The 8,505-nt window shown below is 43.7% G+C and overlaps 1 protein-coding gene across 1 annotated transcript in view; it reads left to right on the top strand.

Moving 5' to 3' along the window:
- The first annotated feature begins 2,815 nt into the window (after positions 1–2,815).
- LOC124048947 (regulator of G-protein signaling 3-like) overlaps positions 2,816–8,505 on the top strand; it is a 221,153-nt gene continuing 215,463 nt past the window's right edge. Inside the window, exon 1 of the mRNA XM_046370144.1 lies at positions 2,816–3,024. The gene's annotated coding sequence lies outside the window, so the exon portion shown is untranslated. The remainder of the gene's footprint in view (positions 3,025–8,505) is intronic.

Raw genomic sequence — 8,505 nt, 5'->3', positions numbered from 1 at the left:
GTGTTTTGACAGCAGAGATGTCTAGTTGTTTTTATTTGCGAGGGACAAAGCAAGAAGGCAATTGTCCACTCATGTGTGAGCTATCAGAACACATTGTCCTCTTAGGCCTTCAGCAACGCTCCAGTGCTCCGGCAGCACTACAACCCTGCTCCCACCACACTGAATGAAGCGTACCTAGTAGGCTATTCTAGAGAGGACACGTGTGGCTGTTTCATGGAAATCTGGGAATATTTGGCCAAGGAAACATTTTTAGTTGTCTCGGGGACTGTAAAACAGGATACTTTTAAAATGGGATTGAGTGAAGCAGCAGCAAATATGTTGAATGAGCAGTTTGACGAAATGACCTTATTTCTTTGAATCTAATATGGCTATTTACTTACTTTTGTAGCTCTTCGTCAGAAGCACGCTTTTTGTAAGTAGTTAATCCTAATTGTCCTCTCCAAGCTTGAATTCAGCCTGAAAGGATCTGAGAAATGTGATTGGTTGAAGATTGGCCTATGACATGATATTGGCCTATGTCTCATCTTGCTCTGCGCATAATATCAGATCTCAACAACGATTGGAGAAGTGTTTAACATCACCAGTACCTCATCCTTATGATATATTTATTTGGATCAAATCAACCTTTTTTGCTTAATACATTAAGTGGTGTTTGAATTTGCTGATAAACTGCGGGAAATGATTGTTTGGTTGCGGAACACTGGACAAAGGGCCAAAATGTGGTCACCATAGTTGAGGTGTCAGATCTAAAGTTCAGTGTCTCCACCAGACGAGTTACTAAAACTAAAAGTAGACTCCTGCTGGGTTTTCCCTCAGAGTTTTTTCTTAGCTCTTCCTCTTTCACCTCCCTGTTTAATTATTCACTCTTAACTTATCCAACTGTCTCCCACCCCCATGTGCCCAAACAGTACTGTATATCAAAACTCCCAAAGGCAGGGAGGTCTGTGGCTCTCACTGGGTGTCTTGCATTAGTCTATAGTGGCTTCCTCTCCTTGTCTCCTCTACTTCATCTGCACAGACAATACATGATAGTAGAGAAGCAAATGGAAACGAGAAAACTCTTAGACTATTGATTTGGCTCCTGTTGTTACCCATGGCAATCTAAAGCAGACAGGTTCCCACTATACTTTACTACTTACCGAGTCGTATGCTCACTCAAACACACCTAGGCCTCTGATGCAATGGTCAGTGCAATGTGTTTTATTCACGAGGTACGTCAGATAACTGAAAGGATTCTATGTATTTTAAGATTCAGACCCATATAAAAAAAGACCACTTGACATTTAGGTAGTCATCATTTGTTTGCTCTGCGGTCCCTGCATATTTATGCTATTTCTGTAATGCGAACTGTGAGAACAATGGTCGCAACACACACACATTATATACAGAATACACACACACACACACACACACACACACACACACACACACACACACACACACACACACACACACACACACACACACACACACACACACACACACACACACACACACACACACACACACACACACACACACACACACACACACACACACACACACACACACACACACACACACACACACACACACACATTTAGCCTATTTCCCATACAAAGTAAGCCTTTCCTGGCATTTATCTCAAACTCGGTCTAAACAAATAGTTTCTTCCTCTCTAGCATTTAGCCCAAAGAATATTTAATTGGCTCAACTTGCTAATGAGGAGATTAAGCATTGAGTCACTGGGAGTTCTCCAGTTCATCTCTCAGCTCCCTCCTGCTACTGTCACCCTCCACAACTCCTTGGCTTTATTCTGCTTCATCTATCCCCCTTATCTCTCTCATCCCTTCCCTCGTCCCATCCCTCTCTCTCTCTATCTCCCCTCCTCTTTCTCTTCCCTTTCCCCTCCCTCTGGTTTCTGTTTGTCTAATGGGCATCATAATAGTCAGGGGTTACAGTACATGTATCCCCACCCCCACTCCCCCTCTCTCCATCGTCTCTCCCCCTCGCCCCACAGCCTGCATACATTTGTCCACTCAGATAAGATGCTTTTCCCAGTGATTGTTGTTACAGTCCACAGAATCACATCTATTTAGTAGGAAAGAGCTCATTTAGTAGGAGCCATCTCAATAATGGACAATGAGAAGACACCAGTACAGAGAACACTGCGTTCTCCACTCTCACTGGATGGAGGAAGACCTAGGCTAGTTGCTGCACTGTACAGTGTGTGTAGTGTGTGTGTGTGCTTGCATTCAAATGCAAATATTCCTGTTCTCTTCCCTTCCTCTCTCTTCCTGACTAACAGTGCAGTTGTTCTGTGGGCTGCTGTAGGAGGTCAGGGGCTGGTATTACCTACTGGGGGGAGGAGCTGGGGAAGAGCAAGCACCTGAGAGTGTGCTCCCATCCCCAACAAATCCAATAACACACCACCGGTCAGTGGAGCATCTAGCCATTCTACATCTGCGTGTGCTATAGTGCATGTGTACCGTACGCAGTGTATGAGGGTTTAAATATACGATGGTATATTCAGGGGAGCTCAGATGAGTGCACATATATGTCTATCGTGTATCTGTATCTGTCCAGCAGACCTCCACTGAGTCGAGTGTGTGTGTGTTATATGTGTGTGTGTACGAGTGTGTGCGGACTGTACCAGGCTCGCAGCTGGGGCTATCTAAAGGGGCCTTGGCTTTCTGGGTCGGGAGGTGAGGTGCGGGGTGCTGGGAGAAATGGGGATTAAGGGAGTGAGGGAGAGCGAAGTGTGGAGGGAGGTAGGGAGGGAGGAGGGGGCTGGACAAGCACTCAGCTTCTGAGGAGTTGCAAACAGCTCTGTGTTTGTACTGTGTGCAGGAGTGACACTGCAGAGCTTCACACACGCTGCTGTTTACTTCCATTCTTTCCTCCACACTGTCCATATTTTCTTGTTTTCTGTGGAGAAGAGTGACTGTTCTCTCTCTCACCCGTCTATGCTCTTTCACCTTGGTGCTGGTGGACTATAGACAAGTTATGCTTTTGAGTGCCTGCCCCCTGAGCAGCCTGGAGTAGGTGAGTGTTGCCTTTGTGCTCTCAGGAGTACAGTATAGTGTTGTTGTTTGAGATGTAGAAAGATAGAAGCGCTTAACTAGCGGGTTTTAGTGTTTATTGTCTCCTCTCTGTCTTTCGGTTGTCTCTCTCTCTCTCTCTCTTTTCTGTCTCTCTTTATTGGTGTGTGTGTGAGTGAGTGAGTGAGTGAGTGAGTGAGTGAGTGAGTGAGTGAGTGAGTGAGAGACACACCGTTGACACATTATTTCATTACATTGTAATGGTATGCCTTGTGTAATTAATATTTGCATGTCATCCTCTCAGATTGAGATTGACCCAATGAAATAGTAATCGCGCTCATTTGCCATGCTTGACTAAGCTCAGATTGTCTCATGTAATTTGCAACTAGTTTTAGGAATGGTGTGTGTGTGTGTGTTTATATTCTGTATATAATGGCTGTCTGATAAGAACTGGGGCAGCTGTCACTTCAGACTTTTAGTGCTGGTTAGAAAGTATTTGTGTTCTGACAATGGCATGAGGCTGCTCAGACCCATGCCCAGGGGTGAGATGGGAAAACGATCCTTCATTCTGCAGCTGATGGACTGAAATGAATCTAAAAGCTACAGTGTTAGAGTAAGGATAGGCCAGGTCTACAAAAAAACACATGTTTATTATTCTTTATTATTCATATCTGAATCGATCTTAACAAAGGTTGAACATAAGTTAAGATATTAAATGCAGACCAGACTAGAGGTCGACTGATTATGATTTGTCAACACCAATACCGATACCGATTTTTGGGGAACCAAAAAAGCAGATACAGATTAATCGGCCGATTTTATAATAGAAAATAGAAAAATACTGAATGAACACTTATTTTAACTTAATATAATATATCAATAAAATCAATTTAGCCTCAAATAAATAGTAAAGTGTTGGAGAAGAAAGTAAAAGTGCAATGTGTGCCATGTAAGAAAGCTAACGTTTAAGTTCCTTGCTCAGAACATGAGAACATATGTAATTTATTTATCTGATTTGATTTCACCTTTATTTAACCAGGTAGGCAAGTTGAGAACTAGTTCTCATTTACAATTGCGACCTGGCCAAGATAAATCAAAGCAGTTCGACACATACAACAACACAGAGTTACACATGGAGTAAAACAAACATACAGTCAATAAAACAGTAGAAAAATAAGTCTATATACAATGTGAGCAAATGAGGTGAGATAAGGGAGGTAAAGGCAAAAAAAGGCCATGGTGGCATAGTAAATACAATATATCAAGGAAAACATTGGAATGGCAGATTTGCAGTGGAAGAATGTACAAGGTAGAGATAGAGAGAGGTGTGTGTGCACCGTGTGTGAAACAGTGTGTGACTCTTCATATCAAAGCCTGTGAGTGTCTGTTGTGTGTGTGTGCATGTGTGCATGTGTGTGTGCATGTGTGCATCCCACATCAGTGCTGATTCTCTCCTGTGCTGTTGGCATCTGGGTGAATGTAGGGCAACTAAACTCTGTTTGTCCTAACCAGAAACATGAACATGGGACTGGGAAAATCCAATTCATTTACATCTATGTCTATTGTAGCCTTCTTAATCTCACCCACTTTTCTCTCCCACAGTACCACTCATCCATGTCCTGTTCTTTTTTCTCTCATTCTCAATCCCTTTATCTCTCGCTCTCCCTTTCTCTCTCACCCTCTCTCTCACTCATTAACGCTTATCTTTCATCCATCTCCTTTGCAATCTCTTACACATCATTAGTTGTATAAGAAATTAATAGAAAATATTTTTATCACACATTCAGGTTGACATGACAGGTTACAACTAATGCTTATATGATACATTTGGTTTTTAAAATCATACCTTCAGGCCATCCTCTGAGAGCATCCTAGTGATAACAAAGCGATCTAGGAACAAGAACAGGAGTGGGGCTTGAACCAGCGATACTCCAATTACTGACCAGAATGATTCAGACCTTGTTGTCCAATTACACCCAGGAAGGCTACAGTGTATTTGCCCAGTGAAGCTACATAACATACAGTGCCTTGCGAAAGTATTCGGCCCCCTTGAACCTTTTGCCGCATTTTTTTATTTTGCACGCCCAATTTTTCAGTTTTTGATTTGTTAAAAAAGTTTGAAATATCCAATAAATGTCGTTCCACTTCATGATTGTGTCCCACTTGTTGCTGATTCTTCACAAAAAATACAGTTTTATATCTTTATGTTTGAAGCCTAAAATGTGGCAAAAGGTCACAAAGTTCAAGGGGGGCGAATACTTTCGCAAGGCACTGTAGCTAGCTAAAGCAGGAAGTGGAGCAGATGTGTAGGGCATGCTCCCTACAGCGGTGTAGTGTTGGTCAGTGTACCATGCAACCCCGACTGATCAATTTGGCCTAGTTTCAAGTTTTAAGATTTAATTCCGAGACAGGATTTTGTCGAGGCACAGATCTGGGGAAGGGTACCAAAAAGTTCGGCTGCATTGAGGGTCCCCAAGAATACAGTAACCTCCATCATTCTTAAATGGAAGAAGTTCGAAACTATCAAGACTCTTCCAAGAGCAGGCCGATTGGCCAAACTGAACAATCAGCTGAGAAGTGCCTTGGTCAGGGAGGTGACCAAGAACCCAATGGTCACTCTGACAGAGCTCCAGAGTTCCTCTGTGGAGATGGGAAAACCTTCCATAAGGACAACCATCTCTGCAGCACTCCACCAATCAGGCCTTTATGGTAGAGTGGCCAGACGGAATCCAATCCTGAGTAAAAAGGCACATGACAGCCTGCTTGAAGTTTGCCAAAAGGCACATAAAGGACTCTCGGACCATGAAAAACAAAAATGAAATTTCTCTGGTCTGATGAAACCAAGATAGAACACTTTGGTCTGAATGCCAAGCGTCAAGTCTTGAGGAAACCTGGCATCATCCCTACAGTGAAGCATGGTGGTGGCAGCATCATGATGTGGGGATGTTTTTCAGCAGCAGGGACTGGGAGACTAGTCAGGATCGAGGGAAAGATGAACGAAGCAAAGAACAGAGAGATCCTTGATGGAAACCTGATCCAGAGTGCTCAAGACCTCAGACTGGGGTGAAGGTTCACCTTCCAAAAGGACAACGACCCTAAGCACACAGCCAAGACAATGCAGGAGTGGTCTCTGAATGTCCTTGAATGGCCCAGCCGGAGGTCGGACTTGAATCCGAGCGAACATCAATGGAGAGACCTGAAAATACCTGTGCAACGACGCTCACCATCCAACCAGACAGAGCTTGAGAGGATCTGCAGGGAAGAATGGGAGAATCTCTCCAAATACAGGTGTGCCAAGTTTGTGGCGTCATACCCAAGAAGACTCAAGGCTGTAATTGCTACCAAAGGTGCTTCAACAAAGTACTGAGTAAAGAGTCTTAATACTTAAGTAAAGATGATATTTCATTACTAAACTTTTTTGACATTTGCCATCATTTCTAAAAACCTGTTTTTGCTGTGTCATTATGGGGTATTGTGTGTAGATTGATGAGGGAAAAAAAAGATTTAATCTATTTTAGAATAAGGCTGTAACATAACAAAATGTTGAAAAAGTCAAGGAGTCTAAATACTTTTTGAATGCACTGTATGCATAGGGGTAAGGTCACTAGGCATATTTGATAAACAGAGTAGCAGCAGCGTTGATTGTATGTTAGTGGGCATGTGGGTGTGTAGTTTTAGTATAAATGTATGTGTGTGTGTGAGCAAATTATGAAGTGTGTGGTTGTGTGTGTTAGAGTATCAGGGGGCGTGAGTGTGTAGGGCCCTGTGAATGTGCATAGAGACAGTGAAAAACATGTATAAAATTGTCAACTCAACTAGTCCGTGTCGCTATTTAGTTATCTATTCAGCAGTCTTATGGCTTGGGGATAGAAGCTGTTCAGGAGCCTGTTGGTGTCAGACTGTACCGCTTGCCGTTCGGAAGCAGAGAGAACACTCCACAACCCATCTGAATGTAAAGCCCCAGGGGCAGGATGGGTAACAGCCCTGTTGCATCTACCAATCTGCACTGTTCACACAACACAGCTGTTAGCCTGCCAGAATAGAATAAAATAGAATACAATACAATACAATAGAACCACTAACTTGCTCTAGCCACACAGTGCCTTCTAGGCAACAGAACCAACAAAGACAACAGCCTATGTCCACCCAACAAGCAATATGGAAATTGGGATTCAATTGACATAAGCCTGGCTCTCTGTTATATCTGTTACATAAGGAAGAGAACTGAAGTGTGTTATCAGAAGACTAAAAGTCAATTTTCTGTGAGAATATGGGAGATGACAAAAGAACTGGCTGAATGGAGGCTCTTGATGTTAATCGTGCTGTTAAATAAAAGCAGAGAGAGAGAGGGAGAGATGCACGATTGGCGTCACTTATGGCTGCAATTTCAGATAAGGGTTGTGTTCATTTAGTTTGTCTCATGCCTTAAAATAAGTCACACAATTAAAACACTTTTTGCCATGCCAAGTCAGACTAGTGAACACACAGAGAGAGGGAAATGTACAGAGATAGAGCGTGGGAGGTGAGAAGGAGAGGTGTACGATAAAGTCAGAGTGAAAGAGAGGAAGGAAAACATGGTTTCTGACCCCAGTTTGTCACTCCCACAGCGCTTTGAACTTAACCGCAATGAATGTCCCCAGTCTGTCACCCTGAAGAGCTCCGGCAGACATCTGAGGAAAGGGTTCAGACATTTCAGCTGTGATTTAGAATTTCATGACTAAATGATAGGCCATTCATCAGGTTTGTAAAGGGACAGCCACCCACATTAAAATGGCCTCCGTAGGGGACTCCTGGGTGGCGCCGTGGTCTAGGGCACTGCATCGCAGCGCTAGCTGTGCCACCAGAGACTCTGGGTTCGAGCCCAGGCTCTGTCGCAGCTGGCCGCGACCGGGAGGTCCGTGGGGCGACGCACAATTGGCCTAGCGTCGTCCGGGTTAGGGAGGATTTGGCCAGTAGGGATATATCCTTGTCTCATCGCACACTACCGACTCCTGTGGCGGGCCAGGTGCAGTGCATGCCAACTAGGTCGCCAGGTGCACACACTGGTGCGGCTGGCTTCTGGGTTGGATGCGCGCTGTGTAAGAAGCAGTGCCTCTTGGTTAGGTTGTGTTTCGGAACACGCATGGCTTTCGACCTTCGTCTCTCCCGAGCCCGTACGGGAGTTGAAGCGATGAGACAAGATAGTAAATACTAACAATTGGATACCATGAAATTGGGGAGAAAAAGGGGGAAAATAAATAAATATATATATATATATATACATAAAAATAAATTAAAAAAATTGCCTCCGTGAAAGCTTTGCTTACAGTGAGGTGAGCCAGGGTCACCTGAGAGAGCCAGCATGATCTCTGACACTGCTGTTATGTGTGTGTCTCTGGCAATGAATACTACTAATAGGATTATTCAAATGAAGAATTAGGCTACCTGAGAGCAGCTATGTGAGTAACAAAAAGGTTTCAAACTGTGATGCAAATCTAAGACCAAA

Source organism: Oncorhynchus gorbuscha, linkage group LG11 (genome assembly GCF_021184085.1).
Source record: "Oncorhynchus gorbuscha isolate QuinsamMale2020 ecotype Even-year linkage group LG11, OgorEven_v1.0, whole genome shotgun sequence".
In the NCBI taxonomy this organism is placed as follows: domain Eukaryota; kingdom Metazoa; phylum Chordata; class Actinopteri; order Salmoniformes; family Salmonidae; genus Oncorhynchus; species Oncorhynchus gorbuscha.
This window is presented reverse-complemented; position numbering and strand designations above follow the sequence as displayed.